General features: G+C 45.3%; 2 protein-coding genes across 2 annotated transcripts in view; both read right to left on the reverse strand.

Moving 5' to 3' along the window:
- MMD (monocyte to macrophage differentiation associated) overlaps positions 1–27,867 on the reverse strand; it is a 162,628-nt gene that overhangs the window by 105,854 nt on the left and 28,907 nt on the right. The gene's annotated exons all lie outside the window — the stretch shown is intronic.
- The window catches only part of SMIM36 (small integral membrane protein 36), a 57,239-nt gene continuing 29,390 nt past the window's right edge, over positions 19–27,867 (reverse strand). The window contains exon 2 of the mRNA XM_051825157.2: positions 19–92. The gene's annotated coding sequence lies outside the window, so the exon portion shown is untranslated. The remainder of the gene's footprint in view (positions 93–27,867) is intronic.

Raw genomic sequence — 27,867 nt, forward strand, 5'->3', positions numbered from 1 at the left:
GGAAAGTTGTCTCTTCCTACCTGGTCTTCTGCTCAACATTCTCTGGCCTTTAAGGAGTACTTGTCTTCACCATGCCCAGTTCCTAGATTCTCCTGGTGAAATTGATTAAGAAAAAAAATGAGAACAAAAAGAGAGTTGGGGCAGGCACCGTGGCATAGTGGGTAAAGCCGCCGCCTGCAATGGCAGCACCAATTCGAGTCCCAGCTGCTCCTCTTCCGATCTACCTCTCTGCTATGGCCTGGGAGAGCAGTGGAAGATGGTCCAAGGGCTTGGGCCCCTGCACTTGTGTGGGAGACCTGGAAGAAGCTCCTGGTTCCTGGCTTCGGATCGGCACAGCTCCAGCCATTGCAGCCAACCGGGGAGTGAACCAGCGGATGAAGACCTCTCTCTCTCTCTCTCTCTCTCTCTCTCTGTGCCTCTCATTCTCTCTGTGTAACTCTTTCAAATAAATAAATAAATAAATATTAAAAAGAGAGAGAGAAAAAGCTGGAGAGAAAGGGAAGAACTTAGAGTATAGGTTATATTGACCTCCAGGACTGAGAGCAGTGAGGGAAGAAACCTTCTCCAGCCTAGGGGATGCTGGTAGAGGCGTTTTGAGAGGAGTAAAAGGATTCCTATAAATGTGAGATATGAGAAGAATAGGAAAGGAGCTGTGAGAAGTTCTTCTAAGAGTATGAGTTGGATATTATAATATTTTCCAAAAAAGTAAAACTTAAGAGTTTATTTTAAGCATGATTCTATGCTGTTTGGTTGTATTGATTTGACAGTGACTTCTTTCAGACCACGTGGAAGGGAGGAATCCAATGGCTGAACAATTAATTTTCAGGATACTTGACTTGGTCCTGCAACTTTGGCGTCTCTTCCCTCACTTTATTGTTAAACCCATCCTGTGAGATAAATAACATTGTGCCTATTTTACGGATGAAGAAATGAAAGCCTAGAAAGGTTTTTTAAGTTGCTTAAATAGTATGTGTAAGTGGAAAAGTCAAGATTTGGGACCAGGTTTCTCTGCCCTAAGCCGGGGGCTGCTTCTCTCAGGGCCTCATCCCAGTCCATGAGCACGTGTCATCTCTCACTGCATGAAGCGGTGTTTCTATGCTCAGTGGATGATCAATAAATGGCGTTCTGTGGGCTGCTGTGGCTGTCACACTCCCCCAGAGCAGCATTATTTGAATGTAGGACACTCTGACTGCGACGTCATTGTTAAACGCAGAGGGCTAAGATTACTACAACTCTTCTTGGCAAATAGGCTTGGAAGGTGATGAGAATAAGGAAGGGAATGACAGTAAAAGCAAAGAGCAACATAAAACACAAAAATAGTTGATGGCAGTGGTTCTCATATGTGGGTCAGACACCACTGGGTCCTACCGGGAACGTTCTTATTGGTCTACAAGAAACTCACGTCTGTGCTTTTGCTTCTGCTCCAAAGAACAAAGATTTATATTTAACAAATGTAGATGCTCCTTCACTGGATTTGTCTAGCTGTCTATCTTGTTGCTTCTTTCTCTCCGGGGTAGGAATAAGAGGAAACAAGTGGAAGTAAGCAATCTGTGACTTCTTTTATTCTGCCAAAGTCAACCATGAATGGACAAGATCTGAGGGATTCTTAGTAACTTTGCATGGCTTCAGCTGTCCTATCTGCTGAAGACAAAGCATGACTTCCCTTGGAGAGAAAGATGGAGGATATTGGTAGAAATATGCATGAACATTTCTGTATTAGCACACGTTGAGTGATGCTGCGCGGAGGCCACACTGCTGCTGTAGAGAGCCCAGCACTATCATTGTTCACTTGTATTCTAAATGCAACTGAGCCTCCTTGGACAACCCTTGCACCTGTTTTACAGAAATCTTATGCTTGGAAGAAACACAAACCTAAATGATTCTCTAAAAGCACAGCTAAGTAATGATGATTGTCAAATTTCTTTTAAATTTGGAAAAGGGAATTACATTGCACATCACTCTTAACCTTCTCTGCTTCTCCAGAGTTCCACATCCTATGCCAGTTGCCGTATCTCTTTCTCTTGAACAGTGCTGTTTCCCCATCAAACATTTGATCTCCATGTTGGTGGGAAAACCCTTCCATCTCCAGAAGATCTGGATGTACATTTTCTCATCCGAGAGGTAGAAGAGAAAAACAGTTGACCATAAATCACCACCCAGTACGTTATATGCTGTGGTGGGGTATTGCTTCGGATGTTTTGGAAGCACACAATAAAAATACCTAACGATATTGAGGAGGGGCACTGGGGCAGGATAGCAAAAGTTTTAGAAATGAGATGACAGTTGGACTTAGTACCCAGTGGTTAGATGACAGAGAATAAGTAAGCTGGGCAAGGAAGGTAAAGAAGTTAAGATTCAAGGAAAGGGGGACACAGCATATGCAAACAAGCATGGCATATTTGAAGAACTCCCAGCACATAAGAACTCTTCCAAATGTCTGCATTGGATAGGAACAATCCTATCAGGGCTCTGGCAGCCCAAGGCAGTGTCCCTGTGACATCCCAGACCTATTTTGAGTTCCCATCAGAAAGAGCTTGGGGCCATCAAAAGAATTTACTACTCATTCCAGGCAACACTGGACAACAGGCCCCTGATCTCCTACACCTAGAGAATTTCCTAAAAATGGCTCAAAGCTGCACACACTTTCTCCATCACTTTGAGATATACAGTGGTCCTTGATATCCATGGGGACCAGTTACCAGATCTATGGATACCGAAGGTTACATAAGTACTTATGTAAAATGGTGTAGTGTTTGCACACAACCTGTGTATATCTTCTCATACACTTTATTTTTTAAAAGATTATTTATTTGAAAAACAGAGAGAGAAAGATCTTTAACCTGCTAGTTCATTCCCTAATTGTCACATCAGCTGGGGCTGGACTAGGCTAAAGCCAGGAGCTTGCAACTCCATCCAGGTTTCTCATGTGGATGGCAGAGACCTAAGTATTTGAGCCATCTAACACTGCTTTCCTAGACACATTAATAGGGAGCTGGATAGGAAGTGGAGTAGCTGGGACTTTAACTGGTGCTCATATGGGATGCTGTCTTCATAGGTGGTAGCTTAACTCTCTGTGCCATAAAGCTAGACCCCTCCTATATACTTTAAATCACCTCTATATTACTTATAATGCCTATTACAATATGAATGCTATGTAAATAGTTGCTATGCAATATTATTTAGAGAATAACAACAAGGTAAAAGTCTGTACTTGTTCAGTACAGATGCAATTTCTTTTTCCAAAATATTTTTTATTGAAGCCATGGATATGGAACCAATGGATATGGGAGGCCAACTTTACATGTAACTCAATAATGTCTTTCCCAAGGACCTGGAAACCATGCCATTGGAATGTATTCATAAGGAACGTTAGGGCCTGTGTCTCCTAGTCTCTTTTGGGAGACTTGCGTAATTGCCAGCTAGCAGGCAGAACTGGCATCGCCACAGTTCCACTGATCAACCCTCTGATGTTTTTCAGTTCCCTGGATCTTCTTGAGCCCTGCTTCCTGCAATTCCTGACTCCTTTATTCTCCCTTTAAAATGTCCAGTCACTGGATAAAGACGTTTGGTATATACATAGTGCAGAGTACGACTCAGCTGTAAAAAAAGAATGAATCCTGTCTTTTGCAACAAAGTGGATGCAACTGGAAACCATTATACTTAGTGAAATAAGCCAGTCCCAAAAAGACAAAACCATATGTTTTCCCTGTTCTGTGGTTACTAACAGAGTACCAAAACTGTAATGTATAGGAGTGAAATTGACATTTTGATATTCAGTGATTGTTTAAAGCCCTCATCTCTACTGTTGAGGAACAATGTTTTTTGCTTCTTACTATTTATTGAACTCTTTACTTAGTGTAGGGTCAATCTTATGAATATAAAGTAAACTGAAAGTAGATCACTGTAAAAATTGAAAGAGGAGGAAGAAAGAAGGGTGGGAGCATGAGCAGGTTGGAGGGAAGGGTGGGAAGTAATCACTATGCTCCTAAACCTGTATATATGAAATACATGAAATTTGATCACCTTAAAAATTTAAAAAATGCCGGCGCTGCGGCTCAACAGGCAAATCCTCCGCCTAGCAGCGCCGGCACACAGGGTTCTAGTCCCAGTTGGGGCGCCGGATTCTGTCCTGGTTGCCCCTCTTCCAGGCCAGCTCTCTGCTGTGGCCAGGGAGTGCAGTGGAGGATGGCCCACGTCCTTGGGCCCTGCACCCCATGGGAGACCAGGATAAATACCTGGCTCCTACCATCGGATCAGCGTGGTGCGCTGGCCGCAGCACGGTGGCCATTGGAGGGTGAACCAACGGCAAAGGAAGACCTTTCTCTCTGTCTCTCTCTCTCTCTCACTGTCCACTCTGCCTGTCCAAAAAAATAAAAAAAATAAAAGAATTTAAAAAATAAGTAAATAAAATGTCCAGCCACCTCTGCACAAATAGGAATGAAGTACAGCTCTTTCCCTGTTAGTTGTTACTGGAAAAAAAAAATCTGTTTCACCCGTTAGCCAACTCTGTCTTTGCTTAGCTGTGACAGAGGCATAAGCCAGATCCGTTCATTCAACAATTTTGTGACATTGTCTTCATCATCCTTATTTTGAAGATGAGGAAACTGATCCACCAAGAGATTAAGTAATTTGCCCAGTATCACATTCATAGCTCATTAGTGTTTGAATCACAGAATTACATAATCATGGCTCACAAAGAAATCTCACGATTCATCTTGTTGAGTCTTCTCATACTACAGAGTGTTCTGAGGACTGGGGAATTTAAACGCCCTGTGCCACGAGAGGCAGACCTGGACCCCTGAGTAGGATTGTCGACTTACCAAACAAAAAACATGGGATGCCCAGTGAAACTGAATTTCAGTTAACAACAAATAATTTTAGGGTCAGGCTGTCCCATGCAGTAGTGGCTGTTTATCCATTACTTATCTGAAATTCAAACTGACTCAACAGTGCTGTTTTTGTATCTTGCAATCCCATTCCAGGGCTTCTACTTCCCAGGATTTTTCCCACTCCATAATTTAAAACAAGCTTCAACTGTCTCTTGATTTATTCGTGTGAAACTGTGGTCAATTCTGCATGAGTCACAAGATAGGAAGACTATGATTTAGTGAGTTTTGAGGTTTTGATGAGACAGGAAACCTACTTTATATTGGAAACAATCCGGACATAAGTAATAATATGTATGAGTGAGGCATGGCTCATTTACAAATAAATCCATTGCAAAATTCAATTAAATTTAAAATCTCTATGCCTCGTAAACTTAACTGTATCTCCAAGAATCACGTGGTGACTGGACTCTCAAGTGGTTATGTATCTGCCCTATCTCTCTTTAAAAAACCATCGGCCGGCCCCCCGGCTCACTAGGCTAATCTTTCACCTGCAGTGCCGGCACCCCAGGTTCTAGTCCCGGTCGGGGCGCTGGATTCTGTCCCAGTTGCTCCTCTTCCAGGCCAGCTCTCTGCTGTGGTCTGGGAGTGCAGTGGAGGATGGCCCAAGTGCTTGGGCCCTGCACCCCATGGGAGACCAGGAGAAGCACCTGGCTTCAGATCAGCGCGGTGTGCTGGCCGCAGCAGCCATTGGGGAGTGAACCAACGGAAAAAGGAAGACTTTCTCTCTGTCTCTCTCTCTCTCTCACTGTCCACTCTGCCTATCAAAAAAATCTGTTTATTTATTTTTATTGTATTTAAAAGGCAGAGAGAGAGAGAGAGAGAGAGAGACCTTCCATCTCTTCCCTCCCCAAATGCCCATAATAGCCAAGGCTGGACCAGGCAGAAGCAAGGAACCTGGAACTCCATCCTGCCACATGGGTAACAGGAACCCAAGTACTTGAGCATCACCTGCTGCCTCCCAGGGTGTACATCAGCAGGAAGCTAGACTGGAAGCCGAGGAGCCAGGACTTGAACCAGGCACTCTGATAAGGGATGTGCGTGTCCAAAGCAGTGTCTTAACCCTGGAGCCAAACTCCCACACCTCTGTCACAGATCTTTGTGGCCAAGTAAGTTTCTCTCCAACCAATTAGGAGTTTTTTAAGGCAGGAATATAATCCTGTTTTTCGGAATGGGAGGGCGAAGGAGGGAGACCTTCTAGGTCCATGTGGGTAGAGTTTAGCAAAGTACAAAAATAGGAGAAGGCACGGGGCCAAGGGAACAGAGAGCCAGCCCAGCAGAGTGTTTTCTTGATGAGGAAACAGCCCTGGAAAAGTAGATCCCTCTAGCTGATTAGGAGACCAGAGCTTCCAGAGTTGACTAATTAGTGAGAACTGCAATACTTTGACTCCGTAAACAGAGATCCAAGAGAGGGACATGCCATAGCATAGATAACATGACTTTTTTCTGTACTGACTGGCCCAGCTCGGCTGATAACAGCCGTGGTTTACACACCAGGTCTGAAGAATGCTGAACTTAGGAAGAAAGAAAAAGCTCCATATTTGCATAACCTTTTCACAGACTGTCAGAGATGTGCAGCAGCCACAACTCTTGGCTGGAGGCGAGAGGCAGGTCAAGTGTTTCGTCATTGGCTGTCCCCTCTCCCCTCCCGCCCATTTTATAAATGACGTTGCTGAGGTTCAAATACATGAAGAACCAGTTTAAGGCGACCCAGTTAGTAGCGTGGCAGAGCTAGCAGGGTCTTCTGACTCTGAATTAGGGGAACATTCCAGAATGTGGTCTGCTGAGTTGGAGCTGGCCTGAGTTGAGGACCAGGCAATGGTGTGATTCCAGAGTCCACATTAAATACAGAAATACAGGCTTTTAAGAAGTGCCCAGAGGGCTCTTTAGCCAACAAAGAAGCCCCACTCATTTAGCTGATGCAAAGGTCAGTTAATCGCAAGCAGTGAGGTTTGCAAAATCCAAAGGCAGGAAAGACAATAGTGCCTGGGAATATTGTAGCTGACGGGAAATGGGGCTGTTCTGTGTCTGTCTAGCTCTGCAATCTTTCATTTACGATTCTCCCTTTACTCCTCCCCTGTAGTTGTTTCTTTCCACAGTAGATCAGTTTCCTGTGCTTACTCACTGGCTTGTTCATGACCCTCAATGTCCCATTTTTCAGTCTTACGGAGGTTTCATCATGACCTGCCCTGCCTGGGGAAACACATTTCAGCAGAGTCGTTACCAACACAGGCTCTGGACACAGATTGCTTAAGTTTGACTCCTGATTTAACACTTAACTTGGCTGAGTCTAGTTTCCTCATCTACAAAATGGGACTAATGAAAGCTTTGTAAGGATGCAAGGGGTTTCCCTTCTGCCCTCTGATGGTCTAGTAGTTGAGTCAAATTGACAGTAGACAGAGTACCAGGAGAAAAAGTATACAGATTTATTACATGCACAGGGGCATCATAGGAAGGTGAGTGCCTAATAGCCAAAGTGATTTAGAAGCCTGTATGCTCTCTTCACATGGGAGATGGAGGTAGGGGATGCAGGCAATCTGGGGAGAAGGTAGGTTATTCTGAGGGGGGGAGGGAGAGTGGTCCTGAAGAACAGACAATGGCCTGGAACAAAGTCCGTCTGTGTTCTGGATATGATGTCAACTCTAGTCTTCTTTCTCTGTGAGTTAATATTCGGGGGGAACTTGAAAGAAATCACATCCCTGTGCTACAGAGAAAAGAGGAGTGGGTGGGAAGTTCAGCGAGACCTTGTTTTGAGACTCCTGCTTTCTTAAGTGCAAAGTGCTCAGCCTGTCAAGGCACCATATTTTATGGTATCATTTTCTGAGCCCCCACAGCCTGTCCCTCACAGGGCAAGGGGAGTAAAGAAAATGTCCTTAAATATTTAGCACAGTGAGGGGCACACAGTGAGTGCTCAGTAAATGTCACTATTGTTATCATTATTATAGTAACTTGATTGAGTATTTCCAAGACCCAATTCAAAATTCCCAGCAGAAGAGCCACTGGCAGAGCTCATCTTGTCTTCCCGGGCTTCCTGGGAATGGACGCCTTCCCATCTCCATTCCAATTGCAACTTTCTCACATTCAGGGATGCCCACACCCAGCTCACGTCTATTAAATGCTCACAGTGGATAAGGCACCATGACATATACTCTGCATACTGTGGGAGGATTGATGGCAGGAGTCCTGTCAGAGGTTGAGACATAAAGAATAAGGAATGATTTTTTTTTTTTTTTTGACAGGCAGAGTGGACAGTGAGAGAGAGAGACAGAGAGAAAGGTCTTCCTTTGCCATTGGTTCACCCTCCAATGGCCGCCGCGGCACTGATCCGAAGCCAGGAGCCAGGTGTTTCTCCTGGTCTCCCATGGGGTGCAGGGCCCAAGCACTTGGGCCATCCTCCACTGCACTCCCTGGCCACAGCAGAGAGCTGGCCTGGAAGAGGGGCAACCGGGACAGAATCCGGCGCCCCGACCGGGACTAGAACCCGGTGTGCCGGTGCTGCAAGGTGGAGGATTAGCCTAGTGAGCCGCGGGCCAGCCCAGGAATGATTTCTCTTAAGACACTTAAAATCTAGTGGTGGCCAAGTTTGGCAGAGTGGGGGGTGGCATTATGGTTCAGTGGATTAAGCTGCCATCTGTTACACCAACATCCCATGTGGGAGTCCTGTTTGGAGTCCTGGCTGCTCTGCTTCCAGTCCAGCTCTCTGCTAATGTGCCTGGGAAGGCAGCAGATGATGGTCCAGTACTGAGACCCCTGCCACCCACATAGACAACCTGAATGGAGTTCTTGGCTTTAGACTAACCCAGCCCTGGCCTTGGGAGGTTCCTCTCTCTGTCACTCTGCTTTATAAAAAAGAAGAAAAAAACCTACTGGGATTCACAAAATAACTCCAAATCAAAGGAACAAAGGAGTGTCTGAAAAATATGATAATTGAGGTATGAAGTGTTAAGACACCACAGAGAAGGATAGATACATTCTGTCTGCTGAGGTTTTAAAGAAAGTCTCATGGAAAAAGTTCTTTGGCCTGGATGGTGACAGACGTAAAGATACTGCTCTGCAAAGCTGAGCGAAACTATTGCACACATAGTAAATACAAATAAGCTTCCAGAGACGGGAGGGGATGGTGCCCATTGGGACCACAGCAAGTGGTCTGGTTTCGTTCTGGTATAGGTTGTTTATGCAATGCAGAAGGTGTGGAAACACTGTATCAAAATGAAATCATGAGGGCCGGCACCGCGGCTCACTAGGCTAATCCTCCGCCTTGTGGCGCCGGCACACCAGGTTCTAGTCCCGGTCGGGGCGCCAGAGTCTGTCCCGGTTGCCCCTCTTCCAGGCCAGCTCTCTGCTGTGGCCAGGGAGTGCAGTGGAGGATGGCCCAAGTGCTTGGGCCCTGCACCCCATGGGAGACCAGGATAAGTACCCGGCTCCTGGCTTCGGATCAGCGCGGTGCGCCGGCTGCAGTGCGCCGGTAGCAGCGGCCATTGGAGGGTGAACCAACGGCAAAGGAAGACCTTTCTCTCTGTCTCTCTCTCTCACTGTCCACTCTGCCTGTCAAAAAATTTAAAAAAAAAATGAAATCATGGAAAACTTTGATGCCAAGCTAAAAACTGGTGATTGGTTTTTATAGACACGGGGAGCCTATGAAAATAATAACATACCTGCCATCTAAATATGTCGTTGCTTTATGTTCTTATTTTGATGGCTGTGTGTGTTGTAAACATGTGTTCATCTAAGTGTATTTTTCTCTTAGCTCCTGGAGGGCATGGATTATGTAACTAATGTGGCTGAGGTACTCACCTTTCCACCTGCCAGGTGCTATTCTCAGTTGTGTCCATGTGTTCTGTCCTCGTAACAAACCTCTGAGGCATCTGTGTCCTCATTTTACTGGTAATGAGGCTGGCACTGAGCAGACGGTGATCTATCTGAGGTTGGCACCTGGAATGTGGTAAATTGTTATCTAAACCCAAATATACTGCTGTGTCATACCACTGTCTGCTAGGTATGAAATTCTCCTGCAGGAGCACTAATTTAGCTCAAACCATTCCGGGCTTTAAGGAAAAGAATTTATTGCGAGCTAGGCAAGAGGTGCTGCTACTGATAATCATGATAAAACAAGATACAGAAAGCCCAGGTACCTATGGCCTAATTTGCCATGGCCTTTCTCTGGACACAAGAGAGCAAAGATGCAGATTTGATACATTACTCACTGGCTCACTAAGGATACGGAGAAGATCCCTGCCTCAAACAAAGACCAGAGAGCAGTTCTCTGAAGGGCTTGGGGATCTGAATAATTTATGTGGTGATTCATTCCTTTCTCACAAGAAGCTTATACTTTCAAACCAAAAGAACACCCAGAAGCACAGGTGTTTTCTTAGAATGCAGGGATCTGCCTTGGAAGGAGGTCTTGGTGTTCAGTTCAGCTTCTGTACTGCACTTTCAACTCTTGCATTCCCCAAGCATCATATTGTCCTCTGTGGTAGCAGCCGCTGCTGCTCTTTCTCGCCACTTCCCAGTCCTCAAGGGAGAATATTCACAGGAGAGATACATTATCTCTCCCCATGCCAAAAGGTAGTTTACTTGTTGTGTGCTGTTTCTGGCACGTTGAGTTCACACAACGCCTTTTTCTTCCACTGAATGTGAATTGACGCAAATATTTACGAGGGATGTTCTTACAGATGTGGCCTTGATTGTAGCATTTTTAAAGTCACACATTTGCCAAGGTTGGCGATGCAGTCGTGACTAGACAAAATCCCTAGTAACACCCCACTCAGCTGGTCTTGACACACAGGTTTTGCAGATGTAAAGTGCTGATCTCACCTGTGGTTGAGATCCAGCCACTGGGAGTTGACCAGTTCCAGTGGAAAGCCATGATGGCCTTGGACAGTTCTCACTGTCAGCAAATTCTTCCTTTTATTCAGTTGAAAAATGTCTTTAACTGCCGCTGGCCTGCGACAGCACTGGAAAATCCATTTGTCTCCTGTATTGCACCTTCTCCTAGTGTTCACAGGATCTATTTCAAATGTTCACAATTTTCCTCCAGTCTTTCCCTCCTCCCCTAGGCCAGTGCTCAGCAGGTGACTTCCCCCAGGACATGCTAAGTGCTCAGAAGGTGTTGGCTAGCTGGATAGCTCTTCCTTTACAGAGCAGTTGACATGAATGCCGAAATTCTAGACTCTACCCTTACAAAATTTTGAGTTTCTCGTTTGCCCCAATCTCAGAGGAAGGGGCCATTCCTTTCTATAAGGTCTGTTCGCTTGGACTTTAAATATTATTCTCATTGGCTAATTTAGGGACCTCTACACATAAGAAACAGTGTCATTCCTTTTCCTCGGACATATTTTCTTTTCTCAGAGGATAACTTCACACTGAGCAAATGTTCCATTTTAGAAATCTGAGTAGGGAATTTAATCCTTTTCAAAGAAAATACTAAATCTTTCATTGTTTGCTGTGCAGTATTCTTAACTCATTTGCACATCAGAAATACCCAGAGGTCTTTAACAAAAAAGATCCTGACGCTCAAGCCACATAACAGATAATAAAATCATAATTTTGTGGGTGAAGATGGTGAAGGGGAGAACTGGGAGCTGTTATTTCTAAAGCTCTCCAGGTAATTTGAGAATGTATCCAAGGTTGGAAACTACCAGTGTACACTCAATCCTTGCTGCTGCAAGTGTGGCTCATAGAGCAGCAGCAGCATCCCGGAGCTTGTCAAGAATACAGAATCTCGGGTTTCATCTGTTGCTCTGTATGTGAACAGGGCGCCCTGGTGATTCCTGTGTACTCATACATTAAGATCTGAGAAGTGGTGATCTAGATCAAACTCTAGAGCAGGAGTTAGCAAGCTAAATCCACAGGCCAAGTCCATTTCACTGGCTGCTTTTGTGAGTAAAGTCTGCTTGAATACAGCCACATTATGTAGTGGCAGTGCCTGCTTTTGTGCTTCAAGGCAGAATGGCGTGGGACTAATGGGGCCCTTGCAGCTGTCAAAGCCTGAGAGATTTATGAAGGGTGGCACATATGTTACCCCCAGATTTTCCATTTTGATAGGAGGATTACCGTGAGCTAAGGGCCCTTGAAGAACAACAGATTCTAAGTGTGTTCTATTCTTCCTCTGGTTTCCCCCGGAAAACAAGAGATTAAAACTGCCATGTGAAAGATGCCCTTCCTATACCAGGAGACAAGAAGCATTCTTCAGTAGGGAGTCCTATCAGGGAGGATTATGTACAAACAGACCTTGTGGAAATACTTTTTAGGGGTGTGCACTGTGGCACAGGAATAGGCTGCTTGGGATGCTGGCATTCCACATCTGATCACCGGTTCAAGCCCTGGCTTCTCCACTTCTGATCCTTTTTCCTGCTAAGGCACCTGGGAAGGTATCAGATGATAGCCCATGTACTTTTGTGTCTCCCACCCATGTGGGAGCCCTGGGGGCAGTTCTAGGCTCCTGTCTTCAGCTTGGCTCAGCCCTGGCTGTTGCAGGCATCTGGGGGTGGGGGTGGGGGGTGTGTGAACTGATGGAAAATACTTGTCTGTCTCTGTTTCTCTGTCTTTCAAATAAATAATTCTTTAAAAAACACTTTTTATCTTCTTATAGCCTTTGTCATATAATTCAGTTCATTTTCCACAGTTATTTAACCTAACACAAGAACATGTAGGCTTTATCTCTTTTATTGGGGAAGGAGACTACATTCCCTTATGCAGCTGAAATGTGTATGCTTTTCTCCTGCTAATCTGTCTTATTTCATTTTAATTCTTTTTTAAAGTAGTCAGTCATTTTTTATTTATTTGACAGGTAGAGTTATAGACAGTGAGAGAGAGAGAGACAGAGAGAAAGGTCTTCCTTCTGTTGGTTCACTCCCCAAATGGCCACAACAGCCGGAGCTATGCCGATCCAAAGCCAAGAGCCAGGTGCTTCTTCCTGGTCTCCCATGCGGGTGTAGGGCCCAAGCACCTGGGCCATCCTCCACTGCCCTCCCGGGCCACAGCAGAGAGCTGGACTGGGAGAGGAGCAACCAGGACCAGAACCCAGAGCCTATATGGGATGCTGGTGCCTCAGGCGGAGGATTAACCAAGTGAGCCACGGCGCTGGCCCCTTCATTTTAATTCTTAGACCCAGTCAAAGACCTTGAGAGGTAAAACCCTCCCTACACTTAGCATCTGGTCTTTTGGAGATGTTTGCTGACAGCTGCTGTAGAGGATGGAAGGTTTATGTCCATCCCAGGAAGCATCTCTGGGCCTTTGCAGGGGCACGGGTGTTGGGGAGGACTGAGGCGTCCACCGTTATGCTGCCGGTGTCCCTGCTGGGAGCCTGCTCCTGAGACCTGCTCCGTTCACATCCACTCACCAGGGTCATCCTGCCAAAGTGAGCCTGTTGTTTTTGAGTTTCTAATAGAATTAATTCTGGATATATTCTCAGAGGAACAGATGGGCTGGCACAAGTCCGCCCTCACAATCATGCTCAGATACAAGCAGACACCTTATGCCGCTTAAATGATGTTGCAGAATCATTTGACTAATGCAGTCTTGCAAAGTCTTTACTGGAAAAACAGGATGGTATGAATCAGGAGGATGAGCTCCAGAGCCTGGCAACCAAGATCATCTCTTCCATCTTCCCCTCAAAAGGACAGAGCTCTGTCTGGCTTTTTGTTTTGTTTTATATTGATTGCTTCATATATATATATATATATATATATATATATATAGTGTGTGTGTGTGTGTGTGTGTGTGTGCCCTTCAAATTAATTAGTCGTCTGGTTTGCAAGTTACAACCTACTGGTTTGCCCCATAAAGGGGTATGTGATCTTGCCTACTCTACATAGCATGCTTTTGCAAGAGAGCTGGCACAGCCTCTGTTCCCATCCTTCGCAATTGCACAGCAGAGAGAAGCTAGCCAGTCCATTACCAGTATGGACCTTGCCCCAGTAGCTACTCTTCTCAAACTCAAAATGCACTAGAAATCAGGTGAGGATCTTATTAGCTTTCAGATTATGATTCAACAGTTCTGGGGCTGAGGCCAAGTGACCAGCAAGGTCCCAGAACAGCTTGACAGTCCTAAGAGTTTTGTAGAGCAAGGGTCTAGGGCAGGAAGCAGGAAAGCCAGGGGAGCATGGCCTAGGTCCAAATGCAGCCTGCTGTCTTTTGCATCAATAAAGTTTTATCGGAACGCAGTCATATTCCCTCACCTACCATATCGTCCATGGCTGCTTGTGTGTGCTACAATCAGAGATTTGAGTCATGGTGACAGAGACTATAGGGCCTACTGTGCTTAAAATATTTTCTCAGATTCTGCCAGGATGGTCTGAGACGTCCTCCATCAGCATCATGTGGTGGTTTCACTACAGGTGATGCTGATGAGCCACCCTCTGGGGATCAAAGCCAGGGCCTGTCTCACCCAGGGAAGTGGTGTTGCTGGGGAGGACATTTTCCTTGTATGTGATGCATTTCTTTAAGGAACTCATACACAAGAAGATGTAGAAACGTGGGTCCTACTGAGGCCATTCAAATCTTTCTTTCCAATCATTTGAAATCTGGGTGGAAGATGGGCTATTTGAATCCAAGCAGTGTCTGCTGGGTCCCCAGGAAACTTGTTGGCAGGAAATTTATTCAAGAGAGCCCTTGGTGAGAAGAAAGGGGCCAGGCCGAGAGGGGGAGGGAGGTAGGATGGGGAGAAAGGAGCCGATAGGCTGTGGTACGGTCTCAACAGTGGACGTGGCCTGTCCCATAGGAAGCTCTGAAGCTGAGACGATGCTTCAGACTTGGCCCCAGAGAGGGTGAGGGAGCCAGATCTTTGTAACCTCTGCCCCTTCCACAGTCACCTTCAGGAAGGGGCTTGTCCCTGGGCCAGGTGGCTCTTTAGCGACGGTTCCTACAGGGAACAGGGAAGCGGGGGCTCTCTTCCTGCAGCATTCCCAGCAGCTGGGGAAATCAACCCTCCCCTCGTTCCAGAAGTGAGATCTGGGAGCAGCATAGCCACTTCACTCCATGTCATGTCATTTTCGTTAATGGCAATTACCATTTCTCAGGCTCCCCTCGGGTGCCAAGCAATATGGTCACTTCCTTCATCCTTGTACTAGCCTCCCGAGGTTGGAATTATGAGCTGAATTTTAAAGATGGTGTAACAGGGACTCACAGAGGTTAAGTAAATTTCCTTGGGCCCCACAGCAAGTAAACGTTGTGACTCCAGTGGAGGTTTGCTTACTCCAAAGGTCACAGTTTTCCATTACACCAGCATTTCCCAATGTGTATGTTCCTCAGCACGCATGTTAATTGGTGTTGCAGAGAAGAGAGAGAAAAAAAGAATAGACGATCAAATAGCTTCGTCAATCTTGCATTAAACACAAACAAATTTCTTTACCTCAGTCATTCTCAGAAATGTTAGCATGTGACTGCGCAGTGTGACTCTGAAACAGACCTCACTGTGCCTTCCTCCCCAACCTTGTTTGAAAATAGAATTGTTCTGTAGCAGAACATGGTGGATTGGGACATGATGCATGGCCCTACCCAGGCTCCTTTTGAAGTCGCTTTCCATTTGAAGACGGGAGCATTTGTCTTTAAGATGTGCAGTCCCAGTGCTCCTCTACTTGCCCCCTTGCCAAGACGGGAACTTTCCCGGGACTTTCTTACATAAGGAATGGAATGTAGAGCTTGCTGTGTTGCCTCTGGTCCTGATTTAGAAACACCGGTGCAGGATGTCCTGGGCGGGGGATTTGGGTGGGATGGCATTGTCAGCCTCCAAGCAAGGCTTGCACTCTCAAGCTGGAACAAGGAGGCTGTTCCACGTTCCTTTCCAAACTTGGCAAGGACCTAGGTCCCAGTTTCCCACAGTTGCTGTTCTGTGCAGTGGTGGCTCAAGGACTCCTACTTCTGAGGGTCCTTTGGGTTTACTGCTACATCTGGAAGTTGATAGTTAATATATGTGATATATACATATACACATATAAACTTTGAAACTAACAATGGTGGGGCCATTGCTGTAGCATAGAAGGTTAAGCCTCCACCTGCAATGCTGACATCCCATATAGGCACCGGTCCATGGTCCCAGCTGTTCCACTTCCAATCCAGTTCCCTGCTAATGTGTCTGGGAAAGTAGTGGAAGATGGCCCAAGTGCTTGGGTCCCTGCATTCATTGGGGGTACCCAGAAGAATCTCCTGGCCCAGGCCCAGCTGTTGTGGCCATTTGGGGAAGAAAACCAAGTAGTTAGGTCTCTGCTATTGACCTGGGACGCCTGGGTTGAGTTCTGGGACCCTGGCTTTGGCCCAGCTCTGCAATAGCTATTGCAGGCATTTGAGGAGTCAGCTAACAGAAGGGAGATTCTCTCCTCATCCCCATACCTTTAAACAAACAAAAAAGTAAATAAATAAATCCCCTGTTTGCACCTTGAACCTTCTGCCTCAGATCACAGGGGGTCTGTGCAGGTGGTTAGCAAGTGAACAGACTCTTAGGGTGAACAGAGGCCAGGGAGCAGCCACAGAATGTTTCTAAAACAGAAGCATTCAACTTTAGAAGGCAACTGGCTTGCCCAGCTGTGAGCCACTTTCTTTTGAAATTCCATAATTGAACACAAAGAACAGATTGGTTGTGAAACTGATTCTTCTAAGTGCCAGTTGCAGCAAGTAGAAGTTGGAAAGGATCTTACTGTTTTGTGGCCAAACTCAACACTTCACAAGACAGGGGCCCAGAGTGATAAAAAATTATGTCCCTCAGGCCCCACAGCTGTTAGCTGTACAGGTGGCACGAATGTGTGCCCGCGTGTGCTGAGACCCTCGAGTGCTTCCCCCCTAAGTTACCAACCAAACCGTGTTCCGACAGGATTGGGGTCCTCCTGTTCAGTAACTTTCTAAGAGGAGGGATTTTTGCATTTGTGGCGGCTGTGTTAGTGAACACTTAAGGGGTAAAGATGGAAGGTTTGGGTTGTATGGGCAAGGAAAGCACTCGCATTATCTAGAATTCAGGTGGGGATTTTTATGTCAAGCCTGTACCCTGTGTGCTTTGGTGCTTCTTGTATGTGAAATGATTCCTGGCAGGGCTGTCAGGGATTGGCTTTGAAGCAGTGCCTTGTTCTCTCCTCCAGAGGTCTTTATTATGTGGTTAAATCAGTTGAGTGGCAAGACAAAGTGTCCAGAGATTATAGGTTGCTCCAGCTATCGTGTGATCTATCTCTTACAGATTCAATGGGCTGCTAATGCAATATATTAGATCATGGCCTGACACTCACAAACTGTATAAGTATTAGCTATTATGATTACCAAGAAAGGATGCAGAACTTAAAACATTTTTAGGTGGAATAAAATGAAGAGTTAATTTTTGTATGTAAAAGTGATGGTGGGAGAGGAGAGACCAACAAACAACAAACATGGATGACTGATGTCCATTAGAGACTTCAGATTATTTGCTGTCTAGACTGTTCCAAGAAAGTGTACTTTTTGGCATGGGCCTAAAATTTCAAAACTTAATTTATTAAAAAGTTTCCAGATACTGATATTGACCAGGTAATTGTGCCAGATCCCTGGGTGTGAGAGACAAGGAAGATGAATGTAAATGTTATGGCCCAGTGACCTTGAAAATAGTGACCTTGAAAATTCCATGACACTGACTAAAGTGAATCACTGTATTTGCTCTCATTACTGCCTCTATTTGGAGGCTTTGGGAGTCATATTTATTTTTCTTTCTGTTCTTTAATTATTCTCAAAGTTCAAACAGAGGTGGAACCCGAGGATAAAACAGCAGAGGAGGCAAGCTACGGAAGGTGCTTAACAAGGGGGTGGTTGGCTAATGTTCAATGAGTGACGTGTTCACATCTTTCTACCCACTCGTCATCTGAAAAACAGCCTCAGCTTGGAATGATGTGGAGGCTACGTTTGCTCAGTGGCAGTTTGTCCCCTGTGTGGAGCTCAGTATTATCACTAGAGTCCTCTGTTTGATAATTTATCCTGTGTCTAAAAGATGGGCTCAAGCCCTAACTTCCCCTCATAAAGACTGTGTGACTTTGGACAATCTGTTAGTTTCCAGATGCTTTTATTTTGTTGTAGGAAAACGTACACAACATCAGTTTCCCACAGTATCTGTATTTACACATACAGTTCAGTGGCATGCGTGTGTTCACAGTGTTGCACGGCCTTTACCTCTGTCCGCTTCTAAAACCGGTTTGTTGCCCCTAACAGCCACCATATGCATTAAATGATAATTTTCCATCCCCCTCTCTCCAGTCCCTAGAAACCAGTGTTCTATTTCCTGTCTCTATGAGTTTGCCCATTCTAGGTACCTCGTATAAGCTAAATCGTACAATATCTGTCCTTTGCTGCCTGCTTCACTTCACTCAGTGTAATGTCCTAACGTTCATTCACATTGTAGCATGTAACATAATTTTATTCCTTTTTGAGGCTGAATAATATTTTATGGTACCATATGTATTTATAGAATATTCATTTTATGGTATGTATATGGCATTTTGTTTGCCATTCTTCTGTTAATAGACGTTAGAGTTGCTTCTATCTTTTGGCTGTTGTGGCTATATCCTCTAAAGGAAATGATTGTATCTCTTCACAGGGTTGTTTGGATGATATGATAACCCAAAACAGGCCTGGTATTTAGTAGGTGCTCAGTTAGTGCTGTTTTTTTTTCCTTTTTCTCTGGCATAAAGGTCCATATATTTCCTTTAAGACTTAAGAAAGAGAATGTTATGAAGGGGATAGGATAATTGTTTTCCTGTTATTGTGCCTCCCCTGATTCTTTGTTAAAATCTCTCAAATTAATAGTGTGGCTCTTAAAATTATTTATGAGAAAAAGTTTTTCTGACAGCATATGGTGGGGGATCCTGGAGAAGATGTGGATGGGAGACAGAAACAGGCATGCAGTGGGTGATATGTTACCAGGCCCACAAGTATCTGTTAGCTGGAGGATCGGCTAACTTTTTTTCCAAAACAGCAATAGAGCTGACGATAGAGATCGAGATCTTTGCAACTTGACTCTCCTTGTTGCAGAAGCCTCAAGCAGTCCGATCTGGGCCACTGGGACTGGAAAATGGAGATTTTTATCTCACTTCAATCCGTTTCTTCTTTTCAGTGCAGATGCTTCCCCCCAAATTGCAGTAGCTCAGGGCCAAATGTCATGCCTTTCTTTGTAACTTGAAGGAAATACACATCTTAACGGATCCTGAGAAAGAGGCACACATTTAATTTTAGTTCTTCCTGTGGAAATCCAGTAGTACAAGGCCTTCTAAAAGCCAGTTGTACTAAGTCCCTCTCTCTCTCTTTCTTTCTTTTTTAAAAAAGATTTATTTATTTGAAAGAGAGTTACAGAGAAGAAGAAGCAGAATAGCAGAGAGAGAGAGAGAGAGAGAGACAGAGAGAGAGAGATCTTCTATTTGCTGGTTTGCTCCCCAGATGGTTGCAAAGGCCAGGGTTGGGCCAGACCAAAGCCAGGAACCAGGAGCTTCATCCATGTCTTCCATGTGGGTGCAGGGGCCCAAGGATGCAGACCATCTTCCTCTGCCTTCCCTGGAGTGTTAGCAGAAGCTGGATTGGAAGTGGAGCAGCCAGGACTTGAGCCAGTGCTGATGCAGGATGCCAGCAGTGCAGGTGGTTGCTTTACCAACCACACCACAGTGCCAGCCCAGCCCCTCTCTTTAGAAAACCAGTGTGTAGACAGCTGGAGGGACTTGCTTAGCCAGGATCATAGCACAAGTTGGTGCAGTGCAGGGACTGAAACCCTAATCAGCCCATATCCGGCTGAGTCTGCTCTTTTTTGTTTGTTTGTTTTGTTTTTGTTTATTTATTTGTTACAGAGAGAGAGAGAGATCTTCCATCTGCTGTTTCACTCCATCTCAAAGGGCTGCAATAGCCAGGGCTGGGCCAGACTGAAGCCAGGAGCCAACAGCTTCATCCAGGTCTCCCATGTCGATGGCAGGGGCCCAAGCACTTGGGATATCTTCCACTGCTTTCCCAGGCACATTAGCACAGAGTTGGATCAGAAGGCAGAAGAGCAGAGACATGAACAGGTGGCCATACGGGATGCCAGTGTCACAGGCTGTGGCTTAACCCACCATGTCACAACTCTGGCCCTGGGTCTGTTTGTTGCTTTATAAGTCAACAGGTGTCCACATGCTTTTCCAGACTTTAAGTTGTAAGGGAATGGCCAGGGCTAGGATAGTCCTGCTAAAGGGTTTCCATTAAAGGATTTCAGGAAGCTTTGTTGGGAGCAGCTCTCATGAATGACTGTCTATCCAGTGAAAAGTCCTTCACTGAAAGGAGAGGAGGAGAAATGAGGAGAAATGAAAGAAGCAGAATTCAGGTGGAATCAGGGCCCTAGAGAGAGGAATAATGTATTCCTGAAAACATGGCGAGGGTATATTTGAGGAAATATGCTAACTGAAATCTGTGACAGGCTAAATATTGCTTCCTCCAAAAGATATATCCTTTTCCAAATTCCCAGATATTTGTATGGCAAGATACAAGGTTCAATTGAATCTTCACACTAGGAGTTTATCCTGGGTGATTCAGATGGGCCCTAAACACAAGGATGTGGATAAAACAAGCAGAAGAAGTTTTGAGAGAGAAAGGGAGAAGGTAACATGATCATGTTATGATCACAATGATGTGGCCACAAGCCAAGGAATTCCTGGAGCCACCAGAGTGGAAAGTGGCAAGGGATATATTTTTTTCCATGGAGCCTTTGGAGTGAAAGCATCCCAGCTGACACCTTGATTTCAGACTTCTGGCATCTAGGGTGTGAGAAAAAATTCTGATGTTTGAAGACACCCCGTGTGCTGTGATTGGCTGCAGTGGCTGCATGAAAATTAATACAATACCTGACCTTTGACCTTTCACATTTCCTCCTTGCTTTCACTCAAGAGATGTGGGGGCAATCTCTACCTCCATTCCTTCTATTTATCCAACTGTGTCGTCATGAGGGGCATAGAATATGGATTTCAGATGTTGGAAGTAGGTCACTTAGGCCTCTGGTTCACTTCACAGATGGTCTAATTAAGGCTTAGAAGGTGAAATTGCTTTTGTCCACTCACACAGCTGTGTAGTGTGAGCCTAAACTTGAAGCCAAGATCTCCTGATACCCAGAGGGTATCAGTGGGACTTGCAGCGGAGTTCGGAGACAGAAGCTCACGAGCACAATAGGACCATGCCAGGATAGCCCAGACAATACGTTTAAGCACCAGACACCCATAATGGAAAGTCCCACAGACTCAACCTCCAGGAGACATCTCTAACCTGCCCACTTCTCTCCATCTCCCTCACCAGCACCACCCTGCTTAAAGCTTCCTATTGGTTTCTCATTGCTTTTGGACTAAGATCCAAGTTCCTGGTGATGGCAGTGGCCTGCCAGGCTCCTCCTGAGCCAATACTTGGATCTTTCCCGACCTCATTCCTTGCTGGGGTCTCCATAGCTCATCACCTTCCCGCACCCCCTGTCTGGGCAGACTTGACCTTGCTCTGGAGAAAAGATCTTTCCTGGTTTGGGCCTTTGCCAGATATTGCTCTTTGCCTGGAATGATTTCCTGCTGGCCGTTCCTGTGGCTGATTCATGTTTTACCTTCACGTTTCAACTCAAGTATCTCCAGAGAGAGGAAGTTTCGTAGCTGGCCCTGGCTATTTCCTCCATATGGTTCTTATCACACACTGAAATGCTGTTATTTATTTATTCAGCGTCTTCTTTCCTAACTAGAAAAAAACACTTTGAGAAGGATCTTGAGAAAGATACTTCTGTTTAGGGCTGGCGTTGTGGCATAGCAGGTAAAGCCGCCACCTTTGACACCAGCATCCCATAGGGGCACCAGTTAGTGCCTGGCTGCTTCACTTCTAATCCAGCTCTCTGCTGATGGCCTGGGAAAAGCAGCAGAAGTTGGCCCACATGTTTGGGCCCCTACCACCCATGTGGGAGACCCAGAGGAGGCTCCTGACTTCAGCCTGACCCAATGCTGACCGTTGTAGTCATCTTGGAGGTGGTGGTGGTGGAGTGACAAGGTGGTGGGGGAGAAACTAGCAGATAGAAAATCTCTCTCTCTGTCTCTTCCTTTCTCTCTTTCTTACTTTCAAATAAATAAATAAATCTTTAAAAAAAGTAAAGATGCTCCTGCTCTATACCTGGAACATGGACTCAATAGGTATATAGTAAGTATTGACAAAATGCATGAATGTACCAGGTTTTCTACACCAGGTGGACTGAGGGATTACCATACATTCTTACAGAAAGGATCCAAGACTTTGTTTCCCCTGGAACATTCACAAAGGCTCTGAGCAGTTCTAAGAAAACACTTCAACAAACCTAACATTCCTCAAGCGTGTTGGACACCCATCCTTTCGTCCAAGAATTTTTACAAATATTCTTTCCCGACCTCATTCCTTGCTGGGGTCTCCATAGCTCATCACCTTCCTGCACCCCCTGTCTGGGCAGACTTGACCTTGCCCTGGAGAAAAGGTCTTTCCTGGTTTGGGCCTTTGCCAGATTTTTACAAATATTCTTGGGAATAGATGTATTACAGATATCAGTTTGGGAAAATGGCTGATGTAGAAATGGCAATAGCTTCATCCAGTTAAACTCTCAGCTTTTTTCAAAATGGCCAGTTGGCTCAGGGCTAGTTGGTGTGGGTGTACACTCAGATTAGCATATAGGAACAGCAGAGCAGAATTGCTAGTGGAAACGAGTCAGTGGGGGAGGTTGACGGGGGGCAAACTCACAGGCCTGGTGAAATGAGAGACTTGATCTCACCTTTGGTCACCTATGTAGTCTGGAAGGGACTTGGCGTGGAAGGAGCCCTCAGCTTCTCACTGGGACTTTGCTGACGAGCCCAGCTATGGCAAGACCTTGCTGCGAGCAGCCCACAGAAGCAGCCAAATGCTCTGCTCACACAGGGGCCGTCTTGTTCTGGGAAACGGGCACTGTCATCGCTCAGCTTGCATCCTGTGTCTGGGTGACCTGAGAGTGACCTGCAGATGTTTGACTTCTCTAGTAGGAAAAATGACTCCGTCAGTCCCTGCTGTACTGTTTCAGGACTTCCCCTTCCTTCCAATCTTGTCTCCTTGAACACATAGCCCAGGGGGCACAAAGGTCATTCGTTTGTGGAATCAAACATCTCCCTCGCGTAGTTGGCCCAGTGAAGCCCAGAGAGAAAAAGTGAGGTGTTCAGTGGGGAGGGCGGGAAGCGGGTGACTGTGCTCTGACTCTCGCTACGCTGCTCTGCAGGGCCCCGGCTGGGCAGCTCCTGGGCTCACTTCACTTTTCTCCTCTCCCTTCCCCCCTTAGGATCACTCTCAAGAAACCGGCAGACCACATAAATCACCCTGCAAGTTTCTTAGCAAGTTCAGCACTGGTCCAGCTAAGACAGACCAGGATCCTTGCACACTCCAGTTTTGTTTCTTGCTTGTAATGTTCAACTTTCTGTTGACAGCATCTATACCAAAAAGGGCTGACTATCTTTAGTGTACACGGGGTGGCTTATTAGAAACTGAACGCATACTCCTAACTAGGACTAAGAACGAGGATCAGAACTCTGGTCAATCTCAGGAGGCCCTACTGCTGTCTTTCACTACTGAAGGTGCCGCAGGTTGCTTATTGGTTCTACGGTAAATGGGAGATCCCCAGGCTTTCACAGTGAACACAAGGGATTCCGCAGATGTTCAGCACAGCTAGGTCCATAAGGCAAACTGGAGTATGCAGTGGCATGGGTGTTCGTTGAGAGATATCTGGAACAATCTACATTTCCACATAACCCCTCCCCTACATACTTTTGAGGGTCACTAGGAGTGTCCTGATTCTCTAGGAAAATACTTCTATTGGCGTAGCAGCATGGGAATTAATGGTTTGATATTAAATCATCAGGTCCCTGTGCAGAGATCTCAGGTTGGAAAGAAAGCAGGACCGGGTAGAGCCAGGCCTTCTTCTTCTCTCCAGTAGAAGGGTCCACTAGCAACTGACCACACAGCGGTGTCTGCCCAGTGATGGGATTGTGGGCAAAATTAGAAATAACTTTCCTAGGGCTTTGTGTTTGCATTTTTAAAATTATTTATTTGATAGAAAGTCCGAGAGAGCGCCCATCTTGGGATGTTTAGATCCTCAACACCCAGGACTGGGCCAGGATCAAACTGGAAGCCAGAAGTTCAGCCTGGGTCTCCTATGTGGGTGACAGGGACTCAGCTGCTTCAGCCATCACCTCCCAGGTCAGCATTACAGGAAGCTGGAATCAGGAGGAGAGCTGGGATTCCAACCCTGAGAGTCCAGTGACAGGATTTGGGTGTTCCAACTGGTGGCTTTACAGCTCTCTAGACCCGCACTGGAGATTGGTTTTGAATATTTATATGGTTGGCGGAAATCTTTGGAATATTCACGTTCAAAGAGCTGATTTAGGCCGGTACTGTGGCTCAATAGGCTAATCCTCTGTCTTGCGGCGCCGGCACCCTGGTCGAACCAATGGCAAAAGGAAGACCTTTCTCTCTGTCTCTCTCTCTCACTGTCCACTCTGCCTGTCAAAAATAAAAAAAAATAAAAAAGAGCTGGTTTATAGAGATCCTGCCTAAAGGCAGGACGTATAAAAGGTACATGCAGCCCCCAAATAAATTATCTCATATAAGGCCGGCGCCGTGGCTCACTAGGCTAATCCTCCGTCTTGCGGCGCCGGCACACCGGGTTCTAGTCCCGGTTGGGGCGCCGGATTCTGTCCCGGTTGCCCCTCTTCCAGGCCAGCTCTCTGCTGTGGCCAGGGAGTGCAGTGGAGGATGGCCCAAGTGCTTGGGCCTGCACCCCATGGGAGACCAGGAAAAGCACCTGGCTCCTGGCTCCTGCCATCGGATCAGCGCGGTGCGCCAGCCGCAGCGCGCCGGCCGCGGCGGCCATTGGAGGGTGAACCAAAGGCAAAGGAAGACCTTTCTCTCTGTCTCTCTCTCTCACTGTCCACTCTGCCTGTCAAAAAATAAAAAAAATAATAAAAAAATAAAAAAATAAATTATCTCATATAAAACCAGTCTTCAAAAATAGAGTACGATGGACTTCCTTGAGAAACGGAAGTGTCCTGTGTGTTTTGAGATGCATGACATGAGAGAAAGAACTGCTAACGTCAGAAATCATCCTACATAGATTAGCCTTATCACTAAAAAAAAATCCTTAGGGATTGGCTTTGTTAAAAATAAAGCAAAGCAAAACAAAATACCTTGTGTGGTTTTGCTTTCAAACACATCACATATTGTTTTCCAAAACCTAGAATTCATGAGAAAACAGAATGTAAAAATTTTAAAATGTTAATTTCACCACTGGGGATAACAGTTGTTAACTTTTCAGTGAGTATTATTTTAGCCCCTCTCTCTGTATTTCTTTTTTTTTTTTTTTTTTTTTTTTTTTTTTTGGACAGGCAGAGTGGACAGGAAGAGAGAGAGACAGAGAGAAAGGTCTTCCTTTTGCCATTGGTTCACCCTCCAACGGCGCACCGCACTGATCCAAAGGCAGGAGCCAGGTGCTTCTCCTGGTCTCCCATGGGGTGCAGGGCCCAAGCACTTGGGCCATCCTCCACTGCACTCCCTGGCCACAGCAGAGAGCTGGCCTGGAAGAGGGGCAACCGGGACAGAATCCAGTGCCCCGACCGGGACTAGAACCCGGTGTGCCGGCGCTGCAAGGCGGAGGATTAGCCTAGTGAGCCACGGCGCCGGCCTGTATTTCTCTTATTTGAGAAAAAGCATAATACAAAAGCTAAAATAATCAAAGCAATTAAAAACCTTCACAATTTGTCATGGACATCCTTCTATGCTATTAACCATTCATCTACAAGGTGATATTTAATGAGCATATTTTTCTATGATGAAGAGTTACCATAAGGTTTAGCTTACTCCCTATTTGTGGGTACTAGGCAATTTCTAATTACCTATTGCTAGAGTTGCGATTATTTATGGCAATTCTCTTAGAGAGAAACCTCTGTGAAATGCATTATTGTTTCCTAGAAGAGGAATTGCTCAGTGAAAAGCTATGCCCTCTTCTGAGCATTTGGATACTGATTCTCAAATTGCTCTCTGGAGAGGCGGTGCCAATCGACAATCTGACCGGCAGTGCCTATGAGTGTTTGCCAGTGCTGAGTATGGCTGTGCACTTAGAGAGCCTGGAAATTTGATAGGGAAAATAAGGTACTTGGTGGATTCTTTCTTTCATATTGTGTATGAAGTGTAAGTCCTCATCTTTCTCTAATGCTTTCACAATCAGATCACCATCTATCTTTCCAGCCTCATCTCTTGATGTATTCCTCTACAACACACACACACACACACACATGCACACACACCACTGTTGGTCAAGTGGGAAATACACAGTCCCAGGTTTTATGGTTTTTCCTCCCCTGCTGGCACTTACAGTCCCCCCACTCTTGCTTCAGTCTTCCCCAGTAACTCTTAGAAGTCTTTTAGTTGAGACTGATTCAAAGGCCATCCCCCTCCCTTTTATTTTGAGACCCCCTGGCAAATAGAATCTTTCCCACTTCTTCTGTACTTCCTTTATAGGAATTACCTTACCCTATCCCAGCCACAACCATAGTTAGTCACAGAACGAGAACTGTGGCCCAATCTTAATTCTACCTGGCACTGGAAGCAAGCCACTTTTTCCTTGCCATGCCTCAGTTTCCACATCTGTAAACTGAAGAATGCCAATTCATATTAGATTATTTTTAAGAACCATTTCACCTTTACAATACATCGTTCAATCTTTATGGGTAACTTATTCTGCAGATAGGACAATTGTCACTAAATTTGCTGAAGACTAAGATGCCTTTGAGAATCTGATGAAAGTTTTAGTTCCTATTTTCCCCAAAAGGATTTAGAAATATGGATGTTTAATAACAACATGGCTATCAAACTATCACTGTAAGTCCATTTAAGGGTCCAAGGTTAAGAATTTGACTTTTTATCTATGTGTTTGCTCATATTTGTTTCTTTCTTGAACATAATAAAAATGTTGAATAAATATTTTTTCTGTCAATCATATTGAAACAGGAAAGTGGTGAAATTTAAAAGTAATTATGTGAGTTTACCCTTGGGGCTTAAGGATAAGTTTCATGACTTTCAGATCACCTTTGGCATTAAATTTCCACTCATGTCGATGCATTAAAAAGGCAAATTGAAAGGCTGTTAAAATGTGTTTGAAATAGGCAATGACCTCTGGTCTTTGGGGCACCATTAAACTGCAAGGATTTTGATGCATCTGACCTAGCAGTATGTGGTTTAGATGTTCTGAGTGAGTTATTGCAAATTGGTAAGCAGTTTTAATGTTATTCCTTCAATGCAAGGACATAGATTATTAAGAGATTAACTCATGACATGGTGATAGATTAGGAGAGGATAAATCAGGCAGTTTTTGGATGTCTGCATTATTAGCAAATATATGAAGGTTCTATAAATGAAGAACAGTGTTTACAAAAGCCTGACTTAAAAATATATTCCTGTTGGCAGCTCTCAAGGTCTTTTTTTTTTTTTTCAAAGATTTATTTACTTTATTTGAAAGGCAGAATTTTAGAGAGAGAGAGAATCTTTCATCTGCTGGTTCACTCCCCAAATGGCTGTGCAACCAGGGCTGGACCAGGCTGAAGTCAGGAACCAGGACCTTTATCTGGATCTCCCACAAGGGTGCAGGGGCCCAGGGACTTGGACCGTCTCTTGCTGCTTTCCCAGGTGCATTAGCAGGGAGCTGGATTGGAAGTAGAGTAGCTGGGACTTGAACTGGCACCCATATGGGAAGCTGGCGTGGCAGATGGCGATTTAATGCGTTAGGCTACAATACTGGCCCTAGCTCTCAATATCTTTATCTGACTATCTCACAAAGGGAAACATAGCTGTAAAGGCCATTAATCCACAGGATGATTGTTTTTGAGACTAGGCGTGGAGAGCTGGGGTATGTCTGCTCTCTGAGCATTCACATTTGGATACTTTCTTGTTTTTAGATTGTGTGGTTATGCTTTTGTTTCTCCTTCCTACTTCACACTGCAGAGAAATTGGTGTCATACTACTT

Source organism: Oryctolagus cuniculus, chromosome 17 (assembly GCF_964237555.1).
Source record: "Oryctolagus cuniculus chromosome 17, mOryCun1.1, whole genome shotgun sequence".
In the NCBI taxonomy this organism is placed as follows: domain Eukaryota; kingdom Metazoa; phylum Chordata; class Mammalia; order Lagomorpha; family Leporidae; genus Oryctolagus; species Oryctolagus cuniculus.